At 41.3% G+C, this 6,000-nt stretch overlaps 1 protein-coding gene across 2 annotated transcripts in view; it reads left to right on the top strand.

Annotated features, from left to right (window-relative positions):
* Window positions 1–1,414: 1,414 nt before the first annotated feature.
* PHACTR1 (phosphatase and actin regulator 1) overlaps window positions 1,415–6,000 on the top strand; it is a 409,041-nt gene continuing 404,455 nt past the window's right edge. For both annotated transcript variants that reach the window (XM_066992303.1, XM_066992302.1), the window contains exons 1-2: window positions 1,415–1,547; window positions 2,097–2,225. The gene's annotated coding sequence lies outside the window, so the exon portion shown is untranslated. The remainder of the gene's footprint in view (window positions 1,548–2,096; window positions 2,226–6,000) is intronic.

Raw genomic sequence — 6,000 nt, 5'->3', positions numbered from 1 at the left:
TTATAGCATATTCCTGGCAGTCAGCTACCATTGTGTATGGGCAGTTAGCCACCTCTTTTACAGTGTTTCCAGAGGGCTATGGGACAATATGATGAAGCTTGTTAATGAAGGGCTAAAGTCATGCTCTGGTCTTTTTGAAAGCATGCCTGAATTGTCCATAATCTTCTGTTTATCAGCTATTGCTGAAGTTCATTTATTTATAACCATGACAAATAACCCTTATGTACATTCCTCCAGTGATTTATTGTGCAATTGTTTTGCATTCCTCAAATGTAAAATAAACCATTGGAGTAAGACATGATGCAAGATATTTGTTTGTAAGAAACAAATGGACAATTCCTTGAAATGAACAATGTAAAACATAAACCAGCTGCTCATACACTACTGATAAGATTCTAGCTGAAAAGTTATGGTACTGATGAGTTTACCCTGAGATGTAAGTTTTATTGCGGGAGAGATGATGACAATGCCGCTTGGTCACATTGTCACTTAGCTTTCCAATAATTCATAGTCCTGCCTTAAAAATTGGGCTGTTGCTGGGCAGCCTTGTTCTAGGGCCTGCCTCTCTCTTTGACTTTTAGCTGTAGAAAGTGGTTTGTGCAACCTGATCTGGTTTCCATTATGGAAAAAGGGGGCTGGCTCAGGCATTCTGTGTGGTGTCAATGGTCGTGTTTGTCTGATCTCTACTTCTCCATCCCCCAGTCTTATAACAGCTCACACACCAAGAAGGTGAGCTACAATTGAGATACCATAGGAAAGACACGGAAGTCATGCATGTCCTGAAACCTTTGGAGGAGACGAGAAGACTGGGACTGCATAAAGAGTCCCTGTTATGCAGGGAGGTGGTGTTTCTCTATTGGCTTCACTGACATCATCTGTCCCAATTAAACTCATGAGGCAAGAAAACACCCTAAAGTTTCTTGTTTATTTTTTATATGAATAAGCACATTGCATTCCCCCATAAATTAATAGATGCCCAGTGTGCTACTCAAAGGGATTAATCTAAGACAAAGTTGGGACTTTCACAAATATTAGTTTTGAAGATCCTTGAGGTAACATGACTCCCTTAGCTAAATGTATGTCAATTAATATGTTGTAGGAACTTTTACAAAATATTATATGGCTTGTACTGTTATATGCTCTACTGGATAATCCAAGTCCTGACCATCAGAATAAGCACATGAGTGAGCATGTGATGCTGGTTGCATTACTGTTGATTTTTACCACTGTTTTATTCAGCTCCAGCTGGATCCTGCTATCACCCTGCAGCAGAAAACAGGCATGCTAGGAAACCTGCTGAGGTTGTTGGGATCTTCCAATGATCCAGGGTGGGCCTTGAATTAAGCTTTACTTGCTTGGTTACATGTGCTCTATGGGGAGCTCACCCTGCATTCTTTTCCCTTGAGTGGGCTATTTTCGGAGGTATTTCTTCTACTTGTTTGCAGGACCTTAATCCTTGTAACCTATGCCTCTGACAGATCAGGCTGGCTGAGATTGACCAGTAGATTCAAGAGCTACTAGAGAAGGACATACCTACATCTCTGCAGGTAAATACAGATACACACCTATGTGAAAATACATGTGAACAAGCACATTATGATCACACCTGTTTTTTGTAGAAGCCAGTTGAAAGGATCTGTTTTCCTGAATGCTGAGAGCCCACCCTTGCTATTGAGAGTAGGCTCATTCTTTCAAGATCCAGAAACTTTCAAGATCCAGAAAGTCTGTAGTGAAAGTGTCTCTTAGATAAGCTTAATATTGATTAACATTAATGTAATCAATCTTCATCTCAGCCAGTGCTGAAACAATGTACAGCTCTAACATTACTGGAAATTTGTGAAATAAGCATGCTGTTTCTCAGTTGTTTTGTTCTTTTTAATATCAATTGTTTAGAAAAGAAAACTTTTCTGAAAAAGGAAATAAAGAGCATTTCTCCATCCCTACCATTGCTGCAATAACAGGAAAGAAAATTCACATATACAGAGCTCAGCAGATAAGAGCTGAATTGTAGGATTTTTGTTGTTGTTTGTTTTTTAAATAGCTGGTGGGCAAGTGATCCAAAAGAAAACCAAATTGCTTGCCTTTCTAATTCACAGTGAACTGAGCCCTGAGTCTCCTGGGATCTACACAGGCACTGGGATGGAGAGCCCCATGGACAGGAGCTTTAGGAGACCCCTCTCCTGAACCAGCAAAATGACTTCAAGCCGAGCAGCTCACAGCCATGGGTAGGCAGCTGTAGGACCATCAGCATAAGGTGACCCAGCCACTCAGGGAATGCAAGGGTGGCTGTCTATGCCTCTTTCAGGAGCTTCTGTAGCAGGGTCTATGGCTTTTCAAATAAAATGTCACACTATCAGATGAAGGAAGTAATCCAGGTAGTCTGTATGCTCTTTGCCTTGACAGTAAGGTCAGCTGGTGGTAGTCTTTGCGCATGTGGCAAAATTCAGCAGCATTTCAAACTCTGGAACTGGAGCTGCAGGAGCTGCCTTGCAAAGCCTGTGGGATGGAGGTTAGTGCAGTGGGAAGCTGAGGGCACTGCTACAGCATTTGAGGGTTTGGGTCAAACACAGTGGCTAAATAGTTCCCCGAATGTTATAAGCAGTGAAATAATCAGTAGGCTTGGCTATTTAAATGTCTTTTTGGGGTGGTGGTAGTGCTCAGAGTGGGTTTTCACTATCTGTAGACTCACATTTCTCAGATGGTTTCAGGCTACTTGCAGAGTTGGGTGCTCTTTTGATGTGTGCTGTGTTCACATTTTCCAGATTGTTTATAAATTTTGGATGAGAAAAATGAGGGTTTAAGGTGCTGCAGCCATGTTTCTATGGCACACCAAGGATGATGCTCCACAGCTCACCTTGTCAGGAGGTCTACAGTACTTCGCTGTTCCCCTTCAGTTTTCTGCATTGTGTTGCTTCTCTAACACTTTCCATGTAGTTTCTTAGGTTAGTATGTAATGTTTTGTTCCACATTCATGTTTGCAGATCTTGTAATAATATCAGTGGATTTAATTTAATCCCTCCTTTTCACCTAGTTTGAGAGCTAATCCCACTTTCTGGCAGCCTGTTATTGCATGCTAAAGCTGGCGCTGCAATGCATATGTTTTCTTAGTTGGCGCTTGCTCTATGGCTGGTGTGATTTGGTATATGTGTATGATACTGTGTCAGTAAAAGAACTGGAAGAATCCATCTCCAGTAGTAAAAACTGAAGTGTTTTAAACAACAGAAATACATGCTGACTACTATGTCTTTTCTCAGGTTTGGGCTCAAGACACAAGCGCTCATTTCTGGGTTTGTAATGGCGGGGGGAGGATGTGGACTACGCTTCTGTAAATAAGGGCCTGTGGGAACTCAGGATTCCTGCTCTGAAGAATTTACTATTTAAGAAATAATGTGCTTCCATAGTGCATATGTCTCACCCAAAAGTCCAATCACGCAACTCTTGTTAAGGACAGAAATTAAGCTTGTTAAGGTAGCCTTATTAAACCATTTACACATTGTTGCCTTTAGGCTGGGCTGCATTGCAGACATGTTTGCAGGCTTAAATGCTTTGAATCAGTTTGCCTGTCTTGACATAGCAGAAAAAGCATACTGTTGGTTTGATTTTTTTTTTCTAATGGGGTGGTGGTCAAATACTTTCAATAGCATCAAGTCAGGCCGGGATTCCCATATGAGTTTTTCTATTGCTTAAAATGCTAAAGTAGAAAATTTGTCCATATTAGTGACGGACATTATTATTATATTAGTGATGGCTTGCTGTCACTGGCCCTGATGCTTGCTTCTCTCCACTTGCCCACTGTGCTCCCAATTCCCTCCACAACATCCTCTATCTGTTGTACTTCCTACTTGGGAATGTACCTCTTACCTATCTTCGTTTACATAAATTATTTCAGAGAGGAAAAGTGTTTTATAAAAATAAACAAGAGCTACTTAAATATGAATATAAAGCAACAAACAGTTTTATCACTAATGACAATGATGCAGTAAATTTTTGTCTGCTTGTGAAATCATGGATGATGTTATGCTTAATACCTGTGATGTCTGAATTTCCATTCATTGGGGTGTAGCTTACAGAGCTGCTTGCTGCTGTGACACGTGGCTGAGAAATTTTTGTCACATCTTATCAGGGAAATACCTACAGCCCAGCCATTTTAGTGTTGTTGCTTTAACTTAACTGGGAAATGTCATCTTTAAATAACCTGGAGGAAGTAAGTGAGCTGGCAGTGTTGTTTGTGGAAGGCAACTTCTGCAAATGTTTGGCATCTCCAGCACTTGTGTTGATTGTTTGCAAATGGGTGGCAAGATGTAAGAGTGAATATCAACTGCTAATGGTAGCACACAGGTTCATGCGGTTGAGTTTCTAGATGTTCACTGCAAGTTCCTCAGAAAGCCCAAATCCTCACCGTGGTCCTTGGCACACAGCTTCAGAGCAATGCCTCTTTACTAGTGTATCTTCTAGAATAATTGATTTATACTCATAATCAGGGACAATGGATGCTCCCTGCTGTCTAGGGGCTAACTGTAAGCTTCAAATGACACCTTCACAGGGACGAGTGCAATTAAATTTTCCACTGTAGGTCTGGGTGGCTAAAATTCATTGGAACTTAGTCAGCACTTCTGTGGTGATGCACAAAATGGGCAAGACCCATTCTCACTTACCACAGTAGTGAGAAGCCTTAGCCAAAAATTCCAGGTGTCAGCAAGGCTGGAGAATGCTGGCTGCAAGTAACAAGCAGCTCCATGAAAACAATTCTTGATTAATAAATCATTGGAAGCTTTTGTAATGCCCAGTTTAATAGAATTTAAAGATGAGAGAGGATTAACTGAATAACAGGAAGCATCCTGTAAGAATTTTCCCCAAAGCACTGAAGGTGAGTGAGAGAAGGGAGAGACAGCATACACAAGTTTGCAGTTGTGTTATGCATGCCTCTGAGGGGTGGTGCACGCTCCCTGCCAGGGCAAACCCCACTTGCTGCATCCCACACAAGCTCTGCTGGGAGAAACCCAGGCTCGCCAGGGAGCAGGTGGGCAAACCCTTCCTTTGTGTTCATCTCATGAGTCAATGAGGCGCGTTTCATCTCGCACCGTTCTCCTTTTCCCCAGCCCTGCAGTGAATCTCTCTCTGTGTCTCTGAAAGTAAGGCGCCTTTTGCTAGACAGCCCCAGCAAGGGGCAGGATTTTTGGAGCAATGCTCAGAAACAACATAACCCAGCATCAAATGTATTTTATGAAACAAAACATTACCTGACCTCCTTGAAAGCAGTTTAGTGACAGCATGGCTACCCATAGGAAAGATAATAATAAAAAAACTGTCTTTCTGCATGAGTATTTTTATTTGAACTATAAAACATTGATGAGAAACAACAGCTGTAGACATAAAAGGTAGTTAACCAGAGAAAAGAAGAGTACTGCTTAAATAGGGGAGCTTGACAGAGAATAAGTTATCAAAGGCATGATGATGCTTGGAAAGTGCCATGAGAATGACAATGATTTTCTACCACAGAAGTGGAAGTATGGTTCTCTTGAGCCACAGAATGTAATAATTTGGAATAAATCATTCCCTCCCTTCTCACGCAAGCAGTTCTTACTGCCAAAATACAACTGTACTGTGGACAGGGGAAAAAAATATTCCATGAAACTCTGAATAGCATTTTTTCTCTAGATATCAACTTAAAATTGCCATATCAAAGAAGAGTCCTGCTAACATCTCTTTAATTAATGTCCATAAATCTTGTGACTCTACTGATAGTGCCAAAACAAACTAAAAATGTGCATTTTTCTCATTCCCAAGGTGAGATTGTTGTTACATGAGCGAGGCAGCAGCTATGTGAAAGGTCCCAGAGGAGCAGGAATGAGCAGAATTGCCCTGCTGACTGTAGGCTGTAACTGGCATGGCAGAGGGAAAAGGAAGGGGAAAGTGTTTAAATTCTCTTCCTAGCCTCTAAAATGCTGCAAAACAATGCCAGTTCTCTATGTAGTATGATGCAAATGTGGAAGAAGCTCA

The sequence above is a fragment of the Anser cygnoides genome, chromosome 2, assembly GCF_040182565.1.
Source record: "Anser cygnoides isolate HZ-2024a breed goose chromosome 2, Taihu_goose_T2T_genome, whole genome shotgun sequence".
NCBI lineage: Eukaryota > Metazoa > Chordata > Aves > Anseriformes > Anatidae > Anser > Anser cygnoides.
Note: the sequence above shows the minus strand (reverse complement) of the source record. Positions and strands in the feature narration are given on the sequence as shown.